General features: G+C 42.6%; 1 pseudogene; it reads left to right on the plus strand.

Moving 5' to 3' along the window:
• Window positions 1-400: 400 nt before the first annotated feature.
• Window positions 401-6,354, plus strand: LOC136532866 (kinesin-like protein KIN-14F; annotated as a pseudogene).
• The last annotated feature ends 2,114 nt before the right edge of the window (window positions 6,355-8,468 follow it).

Raw genomic sequence — 8,468 nt, forward strand, 5'->3', positions numbered from 1 at the left:
AGCGGGAGGAGATGGGTTGCTGCTCGTGGGCTACCGGTGTGCTGCTGCTGCTGCTCGCCGTGGCCGTGGCCGCGTAGGGATGGAGAGAGAGGAGGAGAGGAGGAAGAAGAAGATGACATGTGGGGCCCGCGTGTCAGTGACAGGGGAGGCGAAGTATACGTCTTCGTATACGCCTGCAGCTGGGCCCAGGCTGTGTTCATACGTATTCAGTGACATTTTTGTGGGAAACGAAGCGAAGAATTATAATGACATGCTTTAAAACAGACGAATAATAATGATATTCCTTCTAACATCAAAAATTATAATGGCATGATCTAATTAACCCATTTTTAAACTCAGAGCAGCCTGAAAGAAAAGGAGGCAGGGAGAGCCAAGAGGCCACAAAGCACCCACCTCCCCTCGCCTTCCATTATAACCACTCCCGTCCCACAAAACCACCACGCCGAGGCAGAACCCAGCAGCTCCCATAATCCCATTAATGGACTGCGCAACAGCTTAAACTCCGCCGCCCATTTCAAACAGAACCGAACCGCCCGCAGCAGCGCAGCGCAGCGGGCACGCGCCTCGGGGGTGGAGGGAATGGCGGAGGCGGCGGCGATCCTCTCGCTCTCCTGCGGCCGCCGTGGTGGAAGACGTGCTGCGGCAGCACGGGTGCCGCCTCAGCGACCGCGACCTCGCGTCCCGCAGGGCCGAGGAAGCCGGTGCGGTTCGCACGCCCCACCTCGCTTGTGTTCGTTTCGGTTTTTGCCGGGCTCGCCCGTGCGGGGTTTTCTGAATTTTGTTTGGCTCGGGTCAATTGGTGGGTGCAGCGGCGAGGAGGAACGAGGCGGCGGGGTGGCTGCGCCGCACGGTGGGGGCGGTTGCCGCGCGCGATCTTCCGGAGGAGCCGTCCGAGGAGGAGTTCCGCCTCGGCCTCCGCAACGGCCAGATCCTCTGCGGCGCGCTTAACCGGGTCCATCCGGGCGCCGTCCCGAAGGCAAGCGCTCCTTGTGTTCGTTATTTGTCCCGTTCGTTCCCGCCGCCGTGGCCACTGTGTCGTGACGGTGCCCGTTGTGCCACGCGCGTGCGTGCAGGTGGTCGTGAACACGGCGGCGGACTCCGTGCTGCAGGCCGACGGCGCGGCGCTGTCGGCGTTCCAGTACTTCGAGAACGTGCGCAACTTCCTGGTGGCGGCGCAGGAGATCGGCCTGCCGTTCTTCGAGGCCTCCGATTTGGAGCAGGTTCGTGTCTAAACGAGCGGGGTGGGACACCACCACTTGGCTTTGCTTGCAGCTGCAGCAACTTGTCACCACACCCTTGCTTTCTACACACACACTCTCGTGTAGCCTGTGTGACCTTGATGTGCCTTTTCGCCTTTCTGGGCGCAGGGAGGGAAGAGCGCCAGGGTGGTGAACTGCGTCCTCGCACTGAAGTCGTACGGTGATTGGAAGCAATGCGGTGGCACCGGGCCGTGGAAGTACGGGGGGAATATTAAGTCCTTCGGGAGGAAGAACTCTGAGCCGTTCCGGAGGAGCCAATCGATTAATGAAGGTGAAGTGCCCTATGAGGAAGCTGGGTTCAATGGCGACGCTCATTTTGATTCCAGCGACATGGTTAGCTCCACGCTCTAACTTCCTAGTTGCATTGATTTCTCTTTCTATTTGCAATCTGGTTGATTTGTTGATCCCTTTATATGTGTTCCAAGCAGTCAACATCGCGCCCCCTTAAAATGTTGGTCAGTGCAGTTTTGTCTAACAAAAGGCCAGATGAAGTTCCACAGGTATACTAATTTGCTTCACTATTTTTTTGTAAGCTACTTACCAGTTCAATGGACTTATCTAATCGCTTCTATTGTTTTTCCTCCTATGGGATTACCAGTTCCATGATATTCTTACTCTGTTGTTTGTATGTAGCTCTTGGAGTCCATGCTGAGCAAACTTGTCGAAGAATTTGAAAATCGTCTAAACAGCCAAAATGAATTGGTGTGTTTGGTATCTTTTGTCCATTTCTTATCTGTTGTTTTTGATTCCTTGTGCATACTGACATATGGCAGTATGCTGAGATTGCAGTTGCTAATATAATAATCAAAGTTTCAACACATTGGAGCAGGTCAAAGCGGCTCTAAAAAATGGTATTGATAACACAAAATCCTTTTCGAAATCAAAGGTTCTGGTTGAGACCACTCCTAATACCAGTGGGAGAAAGGCAAGTTTCAGATCACTTTTATTTAGTATATGCTCGAATTGCGTTTCTTCTTTTACTCATGAAGTGACTCCTGCTGCTGTCACAAATAAATTTAGGATAAATACGCTGCTATTTTTTTGCTTACGTCCAAAACATTTATTTGATATTTTCCTATATAGATGGATACAACAGATATTTACTGTAACCATAAACAAACAAAAAAAGAAGCATCAAGAGAAGTGGCACTGAAGCAACATTCAATTCTACAACAGCAGTCAAAGAATGTTGAGGTAACTTCTCTGTTTTTCACTTTATTCCTTGACATCTCAGTATTGGTTACTTAAACATTTACGAGTCTTGTCGTCTCTAGGAACTTAAGAGTGATCTGATAACTACAAGGGCTGGTATGGAGTATATGCAAATGAAGTACTCTGAGGACCTCAACCTTCTTGGTAATATTTAATGTGCTTCAGAAGTTTTGGTGATTTATGAACTACTTTAATACAGAAAATAATAATAAAAGTACACATTTGCAAATTTTGTTTCAGGAAGGCACCTGTTTAGCTTGGCTCATGCTGCTTCTGGTTATCACAAAGTTCTTGAAGAAAATAGAAAGCTATACAACCAGGTGCAGGATCTTAAAGGTGCGTTTGTTACATTGAACATTTATGCATGGAGATTCTAACCTATATAGGCAAAGGTTTGGTGTTTTCAAAAAAAAGAAGAAGAAAATGCAGTCTTAATTTCTCTATGTTTCTTATCTATATAGGAAGTATCAAGGTATATTGTAGGGTACGTCCCTTTTTGCCTGGACAAGCAAGTCCATCCACCGTGGGTTCCATCGACGAGGGCAACATAACCATTGTCACCCCTTCCAAGTCTGGAAAGGAAGGCCGAAAAACTTTTAGCTTCAATAAGGTTTTTGGCCCATCAGCAACACAAGGTATTGTACCGTGTCACTAATAGCTCTTCCTTTTCAATTATGTATTGGAAGGAGATTCACATAGTTGTACGGTGTGCAGATGAGGTGTTCTTAGATACTCACCCTCTCATTCGCTCGGTTCTTGATGGATACAATGTCTGTATCTTCGCATATGGCCAAACCGGATCAGGGAAGACATACACGATGGTGAGTAATGCACATCAATATTTTCCTAGCAAGAGTGTCAGAAATTATGAGTACCACTGACTTTCTCTGTTTATATCAATTTTTATTTCTAATAATGGTTTTATGTAGAGTGGGCCCAAGAACATGACTGAGCAAACCCAAGGTGTCAACTATCGGGCACTTGGTGATCTATTTAAGCTTGCTGAACAAAGAAAAGGAACCTTCATTTATGATATTGCTGTGCAAATGATTGAGATTTACAATGAACAAGTTAGGGATCTCCTTGTCAGTGACGGTCTCAACAAAAAATATCCTTGAAGCAATTATGTTTTCTGTCTAATTGTCTCAGTTTCGTTATGTTAAATCATGCTGCCGCAGGAAATTAATTTTTCTTAACGAATACGTACATTAGAGATTCGGAATAACTCTCAAAATGGGCTAAATGTGCCGGATGCAAGTCTTGTTCGTGTGGCATCAACAATGGATGTCATGGAATTGATGAATGTTGGGCAAAAGAATCGTGCTGTCGGTGCCACTGCACTAAATGACAGGAGTAGTCGTTCCCACAGGTAACTTTGCAACATTTATGCGTAATCGAATCACGGAAGTTATTTCAACATATAACAGTATAAAGTAACACATTTTTCTTGTAATCCTGCAGTTGTTTAACTGTTCATGTTCAGGGAAGGGATCTGACATCAGGGACCATCCTTCGCGGGTGCATGCATTTAGTTGATCTTGCTGGCAGTGAACGGGTTGATAAATCAGAGGTCACTGGAGAAAGGTTAAAAGAAGCACAGCATATAAACAAATCATTGTCAGCCTTAGGGGATGTAATTGCTTCGCTTGCCCAAAAGAATTCACATGTACCTTACAGGAATAGTAAATTAACACAACTTCTCCAAGATTCACTTGGTAAGATAATCTCTTACTATTTCATTGTACACTAATGCTGGTCGCTGAGTATAGCTGTAACTCCTTTTTAATTGGTCCACATTGATTATCAACAGGAGGTCAGGCCAAAACCTTGATGTTTGTTCATATAAGCCCAGAAAGTGATGCTGTAGGAGAAACCATCAGCACCTTGAAGTTTGCCGAGCGTGTGTCAACTGTTGAACTTGGTGCTGCTCGACTAAATAAAGAATCTGGAGAAGTTAGAGAGCTTAAAGAGCAGGTTTATTTCTGCTTTTATGTTATGCTATCATATTTCTTACTTCCCTTTCTCTATTCAAGATATTTATGTTCTCTGTTCATGCTTAGATTGCTCGACTTAAATCAGCATTAGCTGCAAAAGATTTAGGATCGGAGCAAATCATGAGTCGTGACTCTGAGGCATTTAACATAAAGACGTCTTCGCCTGGTTTTTCAAATAGGCGACAAGGTAGCTGTGATCTACTGTCTAGCCAAACTAACTTCAGACAACCAATGGAGGATGTTGGAAACATAGAGGTAACAATGATCTAAAGCTCTCCATTGTGTCTTACATGTAACCCTTACATTATCTAAAAAATATGTAACCTCTACAATCCAAATTGTTGTGTAATAAAAGATACATGGCATAGTGAGCTATGATCAAACACTCTTGGCACTCTAGCTTCCAACAGGATTGTTTCAACATTTTTGTATGATCATGAAGCATGAGTTGTTTCTTTTTCAGGCTAGAGCCAATCCTACGCTGAGGCAAAAGAAACCAAGCTTTGATCTCCAGGATTTATTAACAGCAAATGATTCTCTTTCATGGCCAGATAGCAATTTGAGGGTAAGTTTTCAGATGGGAGATGAAAGAGAAGCAATTGGTGGGGACTGGATAGATAAGGTTGTAGTGAACAACAATAATTCAGTCTGTGATTGGGAGGGTGACAATGCAGCTTTACCTGACTTCTTTTACCAGAGATATCATTCAGGCATGAGGGAGAAGCAGCACCAGAGGAATAACACAAGACAAAAGGATGACCATGAGTATGAACAGCAAAGGCCTCGGTTTTACTCTACAAATACTGATGATTCTGATGATATTGACATGGCAACAAGTGATTCCTCAGAATCAGATGCTCTATGGCAGCTCAATGTCCAAAGCATGAATAACTCAATTAGTGACAGCGGTTCAAAGGTTAAGAAACCACAAATAAAGCTTAGAGATGGTTCAGATGCCAGGTAACTGTCTTTGACATTAAAAACATCTATGTAGCAGCAAATAAATTTGTGGGCAGCAAATAAATTTGTGAATTACCTTTTTTTAGCACCAGGGATAACAAAAAACAGTGCACTCTGAATTATGATTTCCAAATTTTGCATGGGCAGCACATTAGCACAATATAAGTTTGGATATTGGGAATATACAGTTTCGCTTTTGCTTAGTTTGAATTGTGTTATAAAAGAATTTGAATTCCATTCATACATGTGGTTCACAGAAATTTCAACTATTAACAATGTTATTTGCGGAGGTTAACTAATCACATGTTTACTGTTTGGCTGAAACTCTATTAGTATGGTAACATACACTAGTATGTGTGTTTTATTTGCCTAAAAGTCTTCTGTTCTTATACGAACCTTTAATTTTGAGATGTTTCGGAAAAGAGAAACATCAAATAACAGGCTAAGCTAGACCATTTGCAAAATATTAACCGTTTCTTTGACTTGAAGACTAATTATTTGTTCTATGTACATCAGGACACCAATTCATTCTCAAATACCATCAGCGTCGAGAAAAGTCGCAAACGGTTCGAACAGATCTGTTAGGCAGCCTTTAAGCAGAAGCGATAGCAGAAGGCTTTCATCAAATGGAAGACAAGCTGGTGCAAAGTAGGGACTTACAATGATCGCGTGCAGTTTTTGCCTTTTTTTTTTCCTCGGTGTTTGTCACGAGAGATTGTGAGGTTGTTCTCGAGTACAGCAATGAGTGACAATAAACCCAATTGATTGTGTCAGTGTGGTGAGTTGTGATCTCAACAACTGGTGTGTGAGGCCATTAACCTTTTTTTTATTGGCCTATCAGGCTATGTCGAGTTCTTGCTAATTCTTTGTATCATGTTCATAATATAAATATATATAATGAAAAGAAAGGAAATGATCGATCAAAAGCTGGTGCCTAATAATTTCTATACTCGAATGCTTTAATTTTATCTTTTGATCAAGGCTCTTTTGTAATGTGCCTCAATTCTTGCTACATCCTATGGAGTGGCTTTTGCTTTTGCTGCAATTCTTTTCAATCAACTTGCGATTCCCATGGTCCACCCATGAACGAATGAAGTTATGATAACAGCATTTGGTGACAGGTTTGTTTTCAGCTGCTGACAACAGCCAACAACCTCATTTGCATTCACTCTTTTGCGTTACTGACCGTGATGCAGAGTGACCTGAAATATGGCATTGCCGTAGACTTCTGGTGCCTGCTAATTTTCTGTTCACCTGCTAGGGGATACTCACCTCTGGACTCCGGCGGTTGTTTTCGAGCTTCACTGTAAACTTGCACGTCGTCTCATGCATTTATGAGTGGAAATTGGTCAGGAACTATAAGTGCTGCTGAACTTGCATAATTTCGGACAGTGTCACAGTGATGAATACGTAACTCGGTAACTGGCCTTGCATATAACGTCTGCTTGAAAAACAGAAGGTAAACACGCGCACACTGGACGTTCTTGAAAAAAAAAAATCAGAGAGAGAAGCCAAACCGTTGAGACGAATACTCTCAAATCTAGCCGGGCCAACTAACCATGAGCAGATGAACTGTTGGCCCATGAAGAAGTAGTACGGTATTTCTAAATATCTTCCAGCAGCTTTGGCCTAGTCGTTAACACGGATGGGCCAGATTATCCTAGCTACTCGTGGATGGTACTTGGTTTTTTTATTAAAATATATATTTTCTTTTTGCCAAAATAGTTGTCTGAATCAAAATTTAGCGAAAATATACCTCCCTCGCCAAATGAAACAAAAATATCTAAATATCACTTATTTAATTTTCAATTATTAAAATCGCTAGTTGAAATGACGAAATAGATGGTCTACTTGTCGTCCCCTCCATGTGGTAATTTTAGATTTCTCTGCATATGTTCTGGCTAGTTATTATATGCTCCACAAGTAGTCACAACTAGTCCTTAAACTTATTCGGTTACATCATCCCGAACCCTGAACTTGTTTGGTTACATCATTCTGGTCCCTAAACTTGCAAATCGTCCATCTAGATCCTCAAACGTGCTCTCTTGTATCATTTTTGGTCCCTAAACTTGTAAGTCATGCGAATGTCAGGCTTCACAAGTCATACGAGCATCCATGGCTTGTACGCCTTCTTGAACGCTCATCTTCTCACAATCTTCTATTCTCTTCATGAGAAGGTCCATCTTGGATGCAAAAGCATGTCAGCTTCTTTTAACAATATGCATACCTTGCTTACGAGGTTGGAGTTGCTCATCACTCCACCATTGGTTGAGACCATCTGTGGCAGAACCGCCTGAGATAACACATTTTCGAAGGCACTTGTCTTCCGCCTGAGATAACATATTTTTGGAGGCGCTTGTCTTCCTCTATACACTAAGCACCTTAAAAGTGAGGTTAAACGGGCAGTTCCTTCGAGCACACCCCTAGGAAGAAATCGAAACAATCCACATTTTACATATAGAATCCAATAATGAGTACGAGCTTACAATACTTAGTCCATTTCATACAACATAGAGTCTTGAAAAATATTTATTACAATGCCAGAGGTCAGAGTACGATAATTAAACAACAGAATGTAATAATCATCTAGCAGAAATGATACACGTATCCATCTGAGCCCACCATAAGAATCCTCCACACAAGAGCTAACTCCTCAAGCTGCACCTACAACAGGGTAAAATAAACCCTGAGTACACAACGTACTCGCAAGACTTACCCAACTAATGGGAATATTTTCCGACTCTCAAAGATATGATAGGCAATATGGTTTGTTGTTTTCTTTTATTTGCAGAAAGCATTACTAATAGTGCGTCCTCAAGGTCAAGTTTTACTAATAGTCATAATTACTTTATTAGCTAACCTTTCTAGGTAAGCACCTGTTCTACCTTCAAGCAAGGGTTGAGCAAACAGAACCATTTTACCATCTTTCATATTCCAGTTCTTACTACGGTGCTAGACCATAGCCAAGTCATACCGTCTCACGAAAACAACGATTCACGAACCAATGTATCCCAGCTAGATACCCTAAAACACACGCCTCGCT

This window comes from Miscanthus floridulus, chromosome 2, assembly GCF_019320115.1.
Source record: "Miscanthus floridulus cultivar M001 chromosome 2, ASM1932011v1, whole genome shotgun sequence".
NCBI lineage: Eukaryota > Viridiplantae > Streptophyta > Magnoliopsida > Poales > Poaceae > Miscanthus > Miscanthus floridulus.